At 37.7% G+C, this 15,039-nt stretch overlaps 1 pseudogene; it reads left to right on the top strand.

Annotated features, from left to right (window-relative positions):
- The first annotated feature begins 12,423 nt into the window (after nucleotides 1-12,423).
- Nucleotides 12,424-14,769, top strand: LOC121445511 (annotated as a pseudogene).
- Nucleotides 14,770-15,039: the final 270 nt, after the last annotated feature.

Raw genomic sequence — 15,039 nt, 5'->3', positions numbered from 1 at the left:
AAATGAGTGATGTGGATAGAAACAAAAAGTCAGTTTTGTGGAGAAAAACACTAGGAAGATTCAAATGGCAGTCCTGTCGTGAGAAAGAGGACAAAATTTCAAGAAGTTTAGAACCATTAAAGAGAAGGCCCTTCTTATTATTTGAAGCCTAGGAAGGTAACTTAGGGAAAGATTTCATCTATCTAAGTCTTCAATTTCTCAAAGGAATAGGCAACCTGATTCCTAATCTAGAAAGCAACTTCATGCAGAAGCTGCTGGAACTCTGAACCAAGCATAGTAGCATCCATAACAACTTAGAAGCCAAATTGTGTGTGTTGTGGAGGGACCCATGTTGTATTGTTTCTGGAAAAAAGAAAGAAGCAAAATTTATAGGTCATAAATTTTTCCTCTTTAGTTTCAGTTGAACATGGTTTTGTCCATCTGTGTTTGGCAGAGTCAGAAACCCACTGAGGAGACTGTGAAACTTTATCACATGAAGTTGTGAAGATGAAGACAGAGTTGTATTTTTAGATGATAGGGTGTTGTGATACCCAAGCTATGAGATATCTGCCATGGAGAACTACATATAGGAGGTATATATATATATATATATATATATATATATATATATATATGGATATATATGGATATATATGAGGATATATATATATATATAATTTTTCATGAATAGTGCTATCTAAGCTCTTTGAAAATGAATCCTTACCTCTCTGAGGCACAGCTAAAGGATTTGTTGTTTGCCCTACTGAGTTTTAGTGTTACCAGGAACCAATCTTCCCTCACTGTGTCCACATTTCTCTCTCTCTCTTTTCAAAATTTATTCTTCTTGTAAACACAGGCTGCTTATTCATTTCCCAGGCACCCAGACCCGAATAATCACAGAGAAACTATATTAATTACAGCACTCTTTGGCCTACTAGCTCAGGCTTCTTATTAACTTGCTCTTTCATCTTAACCCATGTCTATTAATCTCTGTGTCACCACGAGGCTGTGGCCTACTGATAAGGTTCTGGGGCGTCTTTCTGCTTTGGCAGCTACATGGCCTCTCTTACATTCTGCCTACTCATATCTCTTCCAACCTGGCTATATTCTGCCTTGCCAAAGCAGCTTTATTCATTATCCAATAAAAGCAACACTTATACAGAAAGACATCACACATCACTTTTCTTATAATATATCCCAACTTCAGTTTTTCTATTCTCCAATTCTCTCAGTCCTCTCCACTACTCCCTTCTCCACCAGATCCACTCAGTCTTCATTTCCCTTCAGAATAGAGCAGACACATAAGAGATATCAATAAAGCCATACATAGCAAATTGAAATTAGACTAGGCACATATCAAAAACTGCATGGGTCAATCTAGTAGGAGAAAAAGGGTTCCAAGAGCAGGAAAAAGAGACAGAGACATTCCCCACTCCCACTGTTAGGAGTTGCACAAAAATAGCATGCTACAAATGATAACATATATATAGAGGAATTGGGGCAAACTCCTACAGGCTCCATGATTGCTATTTCAGCCTCTGTGAGCTCCTAAGAGCCCTACTTAGTTGATTCTGTGGCCTGCGTTCTCCTGTGTCGTTTTAGTTAGAAAAGATTATGACTATGAATTTTTTTGAATTTTCTGTGTTTTTGGGGTAAGATACTTCTCCATTTCCTGTTATTATTAGGGTTGGTATTTTTCTAGTGTTTCAGATTTCCTGGATGTTATGTTTCAGGAAATTTTTGGTTTAACATTTTCTTTGATCAATATGTCCATTTCTTTGATCATGCCTTTAAAGTCTGAAATTCTCTGTTCAATGTCTTGTATTCTTTTAGTGAATATGCCTCTGTATGTCTTATTTGATTACTTAGATTTTCATTTTCATAATTATTTCAGTTCATATTTTTTAATTGCTCCTATTTCTATTTTAAGGTCTCAAACAGCTTCATTTCTGTCAACTGTTTCTTCATTTGCTTTTTGGTTTTCTTTAAGGGATATATTAATTTTCTCCAATACTTCATTTATCCTTTCTCTCCTTTTTTAAAAAAGGGATTCATTTACTTCTTTAAGGACTTCTGTCATCTTCATAAAGTTGGTCTTAACTTAATTGTGCTTCAACTCTATTGGAATATTCAGAGCTTGCAGCAGTAGGATACCTGGAATCTGGTAGTGACTTATTGCTCTGGCTGTTGCTGATTGTGTTTTTATGTTGGTGTCCAAGTATCTGGGTTTTAGGAATTTGTGGATCTAGGTACTCATCTCTCAGTTTGTCTTTGTTGCATGGGTATTTTTTTGCTTGGTTTCTATTTGCTTTCTAATTTTCTGCTTTATGTGGCCTATGGTTGAGCAGGTGCTCTCATCCCAAGTTAGAGCTGGAAATCTTACAAATGGTGTCCACCCATGTTTGGGCATGAAAGGAAAGGAGACCGTAGAGAATTTGGAGATAGTGTTGATGGGGACTGAGAGACTGAGGAAGGTCAGTTGGAAGGTGGCCTACATAGACTTCTTGCAGATAGTTGAAATTCAAGGCTACAACACAGAGAAGAGGAGGGAAGTGGGATTGGGGATAGTGTTGTGGGATTATTCAAAGAATGGAGGAGGTGCACAGACAAGAAACCCATGTGAATTTCTGGTGACTTTCATATGTTCTGGTCCAGCAGAGAGTCTTTACCTCTGTTTTCCTACCTGTTTTTTCTTTTTTTTTTTTGGCTGATGTGGCCTGCACTTGAGCAGAGGCTATGCATCTGATATAGGGGTGGGTACATGGTTTTGGGGGTAGCATCTGTAGGGTTGCTGAAAGATCATGTCTGTGGGAATGTAGGGAGTGTGGAAATTTCATGGGTTTTTGGTCTGCCTATCTGTTTTCACTGGTGTGACATACACATGAGTTTGCCTAAGATGGGAGGTGTAACACAGTCATATTCCTGTTTTTATGAATGGGAATATGCCCTGTGCCATTATATGTTGTAAATCTTTATTTTTTTTATTTTACAACATGTGACAATCAAGAGCTTGTCTAAAATGTCAGAAGAGACTTTGGACATTTGTGATGTTTGGGCTGCTACAGATTATAAGGATCATTGAACTTACACTAAATACATTTTATTTTTATTTGTATTTATTCTTCTCTCATTCTATATATCCTGATTCAATTCTCACCCTCCTCTACTCATTCCAGTTCCTCCCCCACCAAATCCCATTGTCCCAGCTCCACTGCTTCCTTTTTCCTTCAAAAAAAAAAAAAGAGCGGACCTCCCAGGGAAATCAACAAAATAAATCATACCAAGGTGCAATAAGACTAGGCACAGACTCTTATTTCAAGGCTAGACAAGGCCAATGCAATAGAAGGAAAAGGGTCCTAAGAACAGACAAAAGAGTCAGAGATGCCATGACTCCTACAGTTAGGAGTTTCACAAACACCCCAAGCTAAACTATAGCATGTATGCAGAGGACCTGGCACAGAGCCATGAAGACTCTGTGATTGCTACATCAGTTTTCTTTGAGCCACTATATGCCCTATGTAGTTCATTGTGTGGGCCATGTTCTCCTGATTTCCTCAACCACTGAATGCTACAATCCTCACTCCCTCCTTCTACAAGATCAATACAGCTCAAGCTTATGTTTGGGTAAGGATCTCTGATGGGCTTCCATCAGCCCCTGGAAGAAGCCTGTTTAATAACAAGTAGGCCAGGTATCAACCTATGATTATAGCAAGAAATAGTTAAGAATCATTTTATTGATATCTTTTCTTGGTCAGCTGTTATTTGGTTCTACCCCTGTTCTCTGAGCCATTCAAGTTCTGGTTCCTGGCCATCTAGGCAGTGTCAGTTATGGGTTTCCTCTCACAGTATGGACTTCAAGTTAGACCAGTCATTTATTGGCCATTAAGAAATCTCAGAGTCACCAGTGCCCCAGAATATCTTGCAGGTGGTACAAGTGGGTTGAATATTTTGTGGCTGGCTTGGTGTCCCAGTCCCACTGGGAGCTTTATGTGGTTACAGAAGATGGCTAGTTCAACCTCCATATTCTTGATTACTAGGAACAGTCACTAGGGTCACCTTTATAGTTTCCAGAATGTTTTCACTACAGTTTCCACATCCCCTGTTAAAATCTCCTCTATTCCCATCATCTTTCCCTGTCTTCTCCCCATCTCTCCCTTCCTTGCTCACCTGATCCTTCCTCTTCCCATCCCCCCTGCCTCCAGTATACCTACAAGATCTGTTCTATTTCTGCCTACAAGGGAGATCCATGCATCTCCCCTAGAGCTGTTGTTACTTAGCCTCTCTGTGTCTGTGGATTGTACTGCGATTAACTGTGATTACTGTGATTATACTTTACTTAACTGCTAATATTCACCTATAAGTGAGTAAATATCATATTTTTCTATGTGATTCTGGGTTTCCTCACCTAGGATATTAAAGAATTCAAGAAACTAGACAACAACAAAGCAAATAATCCAACTATAATGGGGAACACCTCTAAACAGAATTCTCAGTAAAAGAATCTAAAGTGACCGAGAAACACTTGAAGACATGTTCAACATCTTTAGCCATCAGGAAAATGAATATCAAAACTACTTTGAGATTTTATTTTACACCTGTTCGATTTGTTAAGCTCCATAAATCAAGGGGCAGCTAATGCTGGCAAGGACATGTAGCAAGGGGATTCATTGTACAAGTGCAAACCTGTACAGCCAATGTGGAAATCAACATGCAGTCCTCAGGAAGTTGTGAGTAAATTCACCTCAAGACCCAGCTATACCACTCTTGGACATATATCCAAAAGATCCTACCACAAGGACATTTGCTCAACTGTGTTCATAGTGGTGTGGTTCATAAATGCCATAGACTGCTGTATCTGGGAGAGATTGTGTTGATGATTGACGTGGGAAGGCTCCTCCAATGAGGGTGGCAATATCCCTAAGAAAGTGGGCTTGGGCTACAAAAGGGAGCTATCTTAGCATGAATGAAGAGTGACTGACTAGGCAAGAGCGAAAGTCAGGAAAAAATCTTTGTCCATGGATTTTTGCATTCAACTATTAACTTGATTTTCTATCCTAAGCTCTGAAAATGATGAAGTCAGATTACCCCACTCATTGTCTGAGCTGGTTTTGGTTAGAGGATTTAATCAGAGCAACATAAATGCAAGTTAGGACAAAGAAATGGAAAACCAAAAGTAATATTGTTGCTAGGCAGAACCTGGGAATGATGCCTCTTGAAAGTGTGTAGAAGATATCTAGACTTTAGGTGGTGAAAAAAATATAGAAAGTAGTACACAGAACTAAATTGGCTGTTCTTATAGGACCAGGAAGACAGAAATGTTAAGAAGAATGCCAGAAAGTAGAGACTGAGATCATAGGATTTCAGTTGGAAATTATAGACTCCATAACAGATTAAGTTAGAGGTCATTTGTGTGATATTTTGGCTCCAAAATCTTTCTATTACCTGGAAATTTAGTAAAGCACAATTTAAAAAAATGGGCTGATTCCTTAAATAAAATATTGGATCTGTTGGATGGTTATTACTGATGATTCATTCAGGTCTACAGTAAAAAGAAAACACGTGGGGCTGAAATAAATGAAAATGAAAAGGTAGTTTAGGATGGCAACCAATTACTGAAAGAAGCAGGGATTTTCAAGGAGTTTATTACTATTATAGATAGGCCCTTGCCATGGAATGGAAGTCTAGCAAGGTGCTCCAGGAGTAAGACTCCATCCACATAAATCTTCAATTTATGTAAGGAGTAAGCAAAGTGATTCCTAATCCCAGGAAGCAATTTCATACAAAATCTGCTACGCCTGTGGTCCAAGTGTGTTAGTGTCTGTCAATTAAGAAGTTAAGCTTTTCAGGACCACTCATCATGTGCTGGTCCTGGAAACAAGAAAGAATCAAAATTTAGGGTACTGGGTTTTTAGTTTGTGGTTACAATTCAGCATTGTTACTGGCATCCATGTTTGGCAGAGACAGAAACCCAGTGAAGAGATTGTGAGAGTTCATACCATGAAGCTATGAGGACAAAACCTGTTGTTTTTGTTTTTACTCTTTTGGAAGTCTGCCACCCAGCTCTCAAAAAGTGACATACACTGAGGCTTATTATTATTATTATTATTATTATTATAAATTTCTGGTCTTAGGTTGTCTTATTTCTAGCCAGCGTTTCTAAACTAATTGTCCCATCTACCTTTTGCCTCTGGGTTTTTATCTTTCTCTATTCTGTATAAATTTTATTTACTTCTTATTCTGTGGCTTGCTGTGCATCTGAGTCGCTGGCCCATGCTTTTCTCCCCTTTTCTTGGTCATCCTTCCTTTTTTTCCTCCAAGATTTCTCCTCCTGTTTATTCTTTCTGCTTGCCAGCCCTTCTTATACTTTTCTACCAAGCTACTGACTGTTCATTAGGCCAAATAGGTATTTTAGACCAGCCCAGTATCATAGCTTCACAGAATTACACACATGCAACATAAAAGAATGCAACACATATTTGTATCATTGAAACAATTGTTTCACAACATAAACAAATATAACACATCTTACAATAATATTCCACAACAGCCAGGGTTGTATTTTGATACAGCCTAGGTTGCATTTTGATACCACAAGATATTGAGATGCCTAAACTATAAAACATCTTCTGTGGAGAACTAGCTGAATATAGGGAGTGAAATTAACCACAGAGATATATAAAAGATGCAGGGCTGGGTGGTAGTGGTGCATGCCTTTAATCCCAGCACTCGGGAGGCAGAGCAGGTAGATCTCTGTGAGTTTGAGGTCAGCCTGGTCTACAAGAGCTAGTTCCAGGACAGGCTCTAAAGCTACAGGAAAACCCTGTCTCAAAAAAACAAAAAAAAAAATGAAAAATAGATGCAGGGATAGGGCCGTCTAAGCCCTTTGAAACTGAAGCCTTGTGTATCTGAGACAGAGCTACAGGATTTGATATTTGTCCTGCTGTGCTTCAGTCCTGCCTTGGTTCAATCTTCTCTCACTATGTCTCCATTTCTCTATTTTGGAATGTAAATAGTATTCTATATTCTATACCATTGTATGTTGGAAAGATGTAACTTGTTTTCTGATTTTTACAAGATGTTATTTGCTGTGGGACACTGGTCTTGTACCTTGCAAAGATTTGTCACTTGTATTAGTTTAATAAAATGCTGATTACCAGTAACCAGGCAGGAAGGATATGTGGGGTGACGAGAACAGGTGAATTCTGGGAAGAGGAAAGGCTAAGTCTGCAGTCATCACCCAGACATAGAGGAAACAAGATGAGAATGCCTCACTGATAAAAGGTACCAAACCATGTGGCTAACCATGTAAGATGTGAGAATTAGTTAATAAAAAGCCTGAGCTAATAGGCCAACCAGTTTATAATTAATGTAGACCTCTGTGTGTTTCTTTGGGATTGAATGACTGAGACCAGGTAGGACAGAAACCTCTGTCCACAAGTCACTGTCAAGTGATTGTTTTGAGCATCAGAAGAGACTTTTAACATTTGAAAAGTGTAGGGGCCATTGCAGACTATGAGTATCATTGAAATGACTAAATTAATTTTCTTCTTGGATGACTATAAGCCTCTAGTGACCCAGGTTAGAATTTAATTGATTGAATGAAAACCTCCCAGATAAGAAGATGTATTTTAACATGTGCCTCTTCTTGGTAACTTTCATTTGATTGCTTGTGAAATTATTAGTAGGAGGAGCCTCTCTGGATGGAATCTTTCATTGGGGCTGTGATATGATGTAGTAAAGAGGGCTACTTGTTTGTTCCCAGCTGCTCAGCCCTGAAATAATCACACAGAAACTGTATTAATTAAATCACTGCTTGGCCTTTTAGCTTTAGCTTCTTGTTTAAGGCTAACTCTTACATTTTAATTTAACCCATTTCTATTAATCTGTATAACACTATGTGGCTGTGGTTTACCAGCTAAAGTTCCCAGAATCTGTCTCTGGCAAGGCTACATAACTTCTTTCTGACTCCGCATTCTTCCTCCCAGCATTCAGTTTAGTTACCCCCCCCCCCCCCCACCTAAGTTCTGCCCTATAGCTCTGCTATAGGTCCAAAACAGTTCCCTTATTAAACAATGATAATCACAGCATAGAGAGAGGAATTCCATATCACCTCCCAATTCTTCAACTCCATCAGAGACTCCAGAAGGATATAATATTACCTAGGTAAACAGGAAGTATATTGTAAGCAACTTCCAAAACTCTAGAAATGACAAAGACATCTTGTTGCCTGTACAGTCACCCAAAGTTCTTCTGTGTTGTTGGGGGCATCCAATCTTCAGCTCACAGGTCCATACTATCAAGCAGACTTTTCCATAAAGTAGGAAATTTGAAGACCTGTTCTGCCTTGCAATGGAAAAGTCCATCAGTTGCCTTCTTCTGTGTCCTGCAGAATGTCTGGCAGATGCTTTCATGAATCAGGAACCCTGTGAGTCCTGCATGTCTAGTTCATCAAGCAGTCCATCCTAGAGCAGTTTCTTGCCCCAATGGCTAACAAACTCCATAAGGAGCCTCTTCGATGCTGATTATCCTCTTGAAGTAGATTGGTGCTGCCAGGAGCAGATGTGTCTCATTGTCATGGAAAGTCTTAAGCTCTTAAAACATTTTAAAGGTCATATTCTGAAAGTCTCTGTAAGATTTGAAGAATCCCTATCTATCTGAAATACATTTCTATACATCGAGAAAATCTAACTAATATGCTACTAACTATTACTATTATAGATGACTCTCTATTTACCTATATTTTAATTATACATTACATTTTTAAATGAGCTAGACAAACACAATGCCTTAATCAAGAGCAGAAATGCATATAATAAAATTGACCTTAAATTAGTATCAATAAACCAAGATCCATACCAATGCAAATCTCTATAGCATATTCCCTTTTAAATATAAACAAACATTTATGAACAGTATTTGGGAATATGGGCATAGTTCTCTTCAAACTGCTTCCTGCTCTTTATTTGGTGAAGTAATTTTTTGGGTGTGTTCATAGTGACCTTTTGGGTGGTCTTGCTTCATCAAACCACATTAGTCTGGAGGGATTCCACAGGTTCTCATCCTTTGTGGAAAAAAAAAAGGAGAACCTCTTTTGCAAAGCAACAAATCCTTAGACCCAAATCCTGAAGACATGATACCTTTAAAATATATATGTTGGTTACTTAGCTCCTTTACAGCCAAAAAAATTAAAGAAAACACAATAATATACATAATCCAGAGACTCTGTATATAGTCCATGTTTATGTGGCTTATTATTTTATTCTATTACTTTTTAATATTTATTTTATTATATTTACTCCTTTAATTTATGATTGTTTATATTCTGTTTCTTTAAAGACTTTGTTTCATTTTTATAAACCATTTACTTCTTTTTATAACTTTCTATATTTTTCTTCTCTCTCCCAAGCCTATGTACATTTTTTAAACACACCATGTCTCATTTAGAGGTCTTTTATGTATGAATCTGTCCTATTGTGTGTCTGTAATTCTTTACTGTTTAGGAGCGCTTCTTAAAATGCTAAGCACTTTGGAACTTAAGCTGTGCCATTGGTAGAGCAAATACGGCCTGCCTGCTTGCTCCATCCAGTCCAACATGGCAGAGGCATGCTTGCTGCCTCTGAGAGCCATGTACATTGCCCCATTTTCAGGCATATAGGGGATCTAAGTTGCCAGTAGCAATCTGCTCACAGATCCCATAGCTGGTCCTCCAGAAAGTCAGAGTTCATGGTGGCAGCACAGTCCAGAAAGCCGGCATTTCAAAATGGTGCAGGTTTTTTCCTGCTATCTCTAAATCAGAAAAAACTCTCTTAAAGGAACCGCAGCATGTCACTAGTAAGAAAACCCCATTTGGGGAAATAAATGTGGCTAAACTTTATTTTTTTAGTGTCTAGAATCCTTTTCCAAGCCCTCTAAGATTTTAAGTGGATTTTAGTTGGCCACACAAGCACCAGTTTGTTGTGGGAAGCCACTTGTTAGTTCCCAACTGCTCAGCCCTGAAATAATCACACAGAAACTGTATTAATAAATCACTGCTTTGCCCATTAGCTCTAGCTTCTTACTGGCTAACAGTTACATATTAATTTAACCAATTTCTATTAATCTGTTTATTGCTATGTGACTGTGGCTTACGTAAAGATCTCAGCATCTGTCTCTGGAGGGGCTCCATGTCTTCTCTCTGACTCCACCTTCTTTCTCCTAGCATTCAGTTTCGTTTTCCCCACCTAGCTAAGTTCTTTCCCATAGCTCTGCTTAAGCCCAAAGCAGTTCCTGTATTAACCAATGATAATCACAGCATACAGAAGGGAATCCCACAATATGAGTTTCTGTAGCCTCAACTCATTTCCTGTTCTTTGTGCCTACCATGTTGTGGTTGAAACTAATCAGTCAGCTTTCTTCTTTTGCTGTCATAACTTCCCCACCATCATAAATTCTAACATTAAATCACACAAGATTCAGTAGAATTAGCTGCTATTTGGTGCCTAGGTGGTTTAATAGCCCACTGTTTTCATTTTTGTTAGTTTATTTTTGGAGACAAGGTTTGTCTTTGTAGCCCTAGCTGTCCTGAAAGTAGCTCTATATACCAGGCTGGCTTCAAACTCAGAGATCTTTTGACTCTGACTCCCAAGTGCTGGGATTAAAAGTGGGCCAGCATTCCTGGCTTTTGTTTTAATATTGTTGTATGATGGTTCCTATCAAGCATATGCTATTGTACTGAGTTTCACCCATATCTTGAATTTTAAAATTTGTCAGAAGGTTTCATTATGTTTCCCAGAATGGCATGTATTCATGACATTAATACTGCCTGTGCCTTCTGAGTCATTGGATTGCAGGTGCATAAACTTCTTCCTGCCTGTTTTGTTTGTTTTGAATTTTTATTTTAAAAAGAATATTTTTGTAGTAGGAGGAGGGTGGCCCTTTGTTCCCTTCTTGGTGACGAAGATGGGATTGCTTGTCGTCCTGGCTAGCTTACACCCAAAATAATCACACAGAAGCTGTATTAATTTAAACACTACCTGGTTCATTATCTGTAGCCTCTTATTGGCTAACTCTCATATATTGATTTAACCCATTTCTAGTAATCTGGATATCACCACAAGGTTGTGGCTTACCGGGAAAGATGCAGCATGTCTGATATTGGCACCTCCATGGTGGTTCTCTGACTCTGCCTTCTTTCTTCCATAATTCAATCCTGTCTACTCTGCCTACCTTTACGTATTTTACCTGTATGCATGGATATGCACCATGTGAGTACCTGGTCTTTACATTGATCAAAAGATGGTATTAGAAACCCTATGCTGGGAACAATGCATAGTTATGATCCCCCATGTAAGTCCTTGAGCCCACCTGTATGCAAGACCAGGAGGACTATTTACTGTTGATCTATCTTTCCTGCTCTGTGTTGATTATTTATAATCAGCATATTAATTGCTATTGTTTTCATTTGTCAATTTGTAACTTTAAACACACAGTGCTTTTAGTAAAATCTTATTTACATTGCAGTTAAAATTGGGACACTTCAGGTTTCTGGTAGATGAATAAAGAGTTCAAGTGAATGCATAACTCTTTGTAGAAACTTCAGCAAAAACCTATGAGTTATTTCTTTTATATTTGTTTGATATTTTTCATGTGAAACAGATATTTAATATGTATTTTTTGCTGTCCTAGAAGTGATTGCATAGACTAGGCTGGTATTCAACTCAGAGGAAGATAGATATACATGCCTCTGCCTTCTGAGTACAAGGATTAGAGGTATGATTCAATACATCTGGCTTTTTCATCTTATTTTTCTTTTTGTAGGTAGGAATTAATCTTTCATACAGTTTCTCTTATCTGTACTCTGTACTCTTGATCTGTTTACATATCTTTCATTGTTGGTTAGTAGGCATTTCTCTTGTATGGCGATATTCCATTCAAAGGGTTCAGAAATGACAGAGGTGAGCCTCCTATTCATTTTGCTTCTAAAGTGACTTGGTGATTAAATTATGATGTCTGTGTCATGGAATAAGTATGGGGAGCACCAGAATTATATGACTATATTGTCAAAGAAGTATACATTTACAGTGTTGTCAGAATCATGCTTTTGGTTGTACACATGTATGGGATATTTTAGAATACAGTGACCTATGATGATGTGCATGTCGACTTCATTTGGGAAGAATGGACTTTGCTGGATCCTTCCCAGAAGAATCTCTACAAAGATGTGATGGTGGAGACCTACAGAAACCTCACTACTATAGGTAGGGCTGAATTATCTTTCATGTTTCAAATAAGGGGACAACTGTTCATTGGTTAATGGTGCACTTTTGTAATATGATTGAGAAAAAAGAATGGGGTAAATAAATCAGTCATGGTTGTAGGGTTTGCTACAAATGGTAGCTAAATTTTTTTTTAAATTTTTAATATAAAATGTCTGGCACTATATTTTAGGATACAGTTGGGAAGACCATGAGGTTGAAGAACATTGTCAAAGTTCTAGAAGACATGAAAGGTAATTTTCATTTATAAATATACAAATATACCTCTGAAGAATTGTAATACATCCTATATGTTTAAAAAAAGCAGCAGTGTATATAAGAACATGCATTGATAATTGTTAAATTCTCACAAAATCATATACCTTAATTTCAGATAGGTGAACTGCATTTGCAAGTCATTCTTTTAAGAAAGAAGTCAAGGAAACAATGTCTTAATTTATATTACCATTTGAATCATAATACAATGAGAACTATACTGTAAAATTGTCTGTTTATTTCATATTATTCACATTATAAAAGATATACATGTTGAAAAGATGATAAGTATATCTTTAAAACTCTCTATTACACTAATAGTCCATAGAAAAGGTAGTTTAACCCATATACTTGTGACTGTGTTAAGTTTAGTGAGGGGGCCGTTAGAGTCATGAATCAAGGGGCAGCTGTTGTGGAGAGGCCTTAATCCAGATGCCACAAGTCTATGAGGACATAAAGTGTGAACTCAGTGTGGAAATCTTGTATTTGTTATTCTTCCTTTACTAGGTATATCATATGTTACTCTGGATAGAAGCCACATGAGCATAGGGATGTGAAAAGATATAGCATATCTCTCTCTCAGAACAAACAGAAGATATGTAGCAGTCTCCATGTTGAGTATACTTGTTGAATTTGATGTAAAAGTATACAAATAATTAGTTTTATAGCCTCATTGTTAATATATCAACAATCTCACATTTCAAAAAAGCACCATGAGTACTAGGACTGTATAAATATTTCTCTTTGTCCTAGTTTACTTAGCAAATGTAGTATCACTCACAGTAGAGGACACATTATGAATGCAATAAGAGTGGTAAAGCTCTGAGTTTTTTCAGTTCTCTTCAAATACACGAAAATTCTCATGTAGAAAATGGATTCTGTAAATGTGAATCATGTATCTTTAAAGATGAAAAGCAAGCCTTAATTATGGGGAAAAACAAAATTGTAAACATGGTAATAAAACGTTAACATATAATTCCTCTTTAAAATAGGACTAAATTGTAAAATTAATTCATACAGATAAAAAATTCAACAATGTACTAAATGTAGTAATACTTTCATATGTATCATTATCATTGTAGGCATGAAAAAAGTCAAACTAGAGAGAAAACTTCTGCATATACTCAATGTATTAAAGCCATTACATGTGACGGTCATCTTCACATGCCTGAAAAAACACATACTAGATTAAAACCCTATGAAGGAAATGAGTGTGGTCAAGCCTTTTCACATCACAGTCATCTTCAAAAGCATAAAAAGACATACACTGGAAAGAAACTCTATGGATGTAATCAGTGTGGTAAAGCCTTTGCATGTCACAGTGATCTTCAAAGGCATCAAAGAACCCATACTGGAGAGAAACCCTATGAATGTAATCAGTGTGGTAAAGCTTTTACATGTCACAGTGATCTTCAAAGGCATGAGAGAACCCATACTGGAGAGAAACCCTATGAATGTAATCAGTGTGATAAAGCCTTTGCATGTCACAGTGATCTTCAAAGGCATGAAAGAACCCATCCTGAAGAGAAACCCTATGAATGTAACCAGTGTGGTAAAGCCTTTGCATGTCACAGTTACCTCCAAAAGCATAAAAGAACTCATACTGGAGAGAAACCCTATGAATGTAATCAATGTTTTAAAACCTTTGAACATCACAGTACTCTTCAAACACATGAAAGAAGCCATACTAGAGAGAAACCCTATGAATGTAACCAGTGTGGTAAAGCCTTTGCATATCACAGTCATCTACAACGTCATGAAAGAAGCCATACTGGAGAGAGGCCCTATGAATGTAATCAGTGTGGTAAAGCCTTTGCACGTCATAGTGATCTTCAAAGGCATGAAAGAAGCCATACTGGAGAGAGGCCCTATGAATGTAATCAGTGTGGTAAAGCCTTCGCACGTCACAGTGATCTTCAAAGGCATGAAAGAACCCATACTGGAGAGAAACCCTGTGAATGTAACCAGTGTGGTAAAGCCTTTGCATGTCACAGTTACCTCAGAAAGCATAAAAGAACCCATACTGGAGGGAAACCCTATGAATGTAACCAGTGTGGTAAAGCTTTTGCACGTCACAGTAATCTACAAAATCATGAAAGAAGCCATACTGGAGAGAGGCCCTATGAATGTAATCAGTGTGGTAAAGCCTTCGCACGTCACAGTGATCTTCAAAGCCATGAAAGAACCCATACTGGAGAGAAACCCCATGAATGTAATCAGTGTGGTAAAGCCTTTTCATGTCACAGTTACCTCCGAAAGCATAAAAGAACTCATACTGGAGAGAAACCCTATGAATGTAATCAATGTTTTAAAACCTTTGAACATCACAGTACTCTTCAAACACATGAAAGAAGCCATACTAGAGAGAAACCCTATGAATGTAACCAGTGTGGTAAAGCCTTTGCATATCATAGTCATCTACAACGTCATGAAAGAAGCCATACTGGAGAGAGGCCCTATGAATGTAATCAGTGTGGTAAAGCCTTCGCACGTCACAGTGATCTTCAAAGGCATGAAAGAACCCATACTGGAGAGAAACCCTGTGAATGTA

The sequence above is a fragment of the Microtus oregoni genome, unplaced genomic scaffold (assembly GCF_018167655.1).
Source record: "Microtus oregoni isolate MIOR12 unplaced genomic scaffold, Mior012 000200F_ref0000295, whole genome shotgun sequence".
Classification (NCBI taxonomy): domain Eukaryota; kingdom Metazoa; phylum Chordata; class Mammalia; order Rodentia; family Cricetidae; genus Microtus; species Microtus oregoni.
This window is presented reverse-complemented; position numbering and strand designations above follow the sequence as displayed.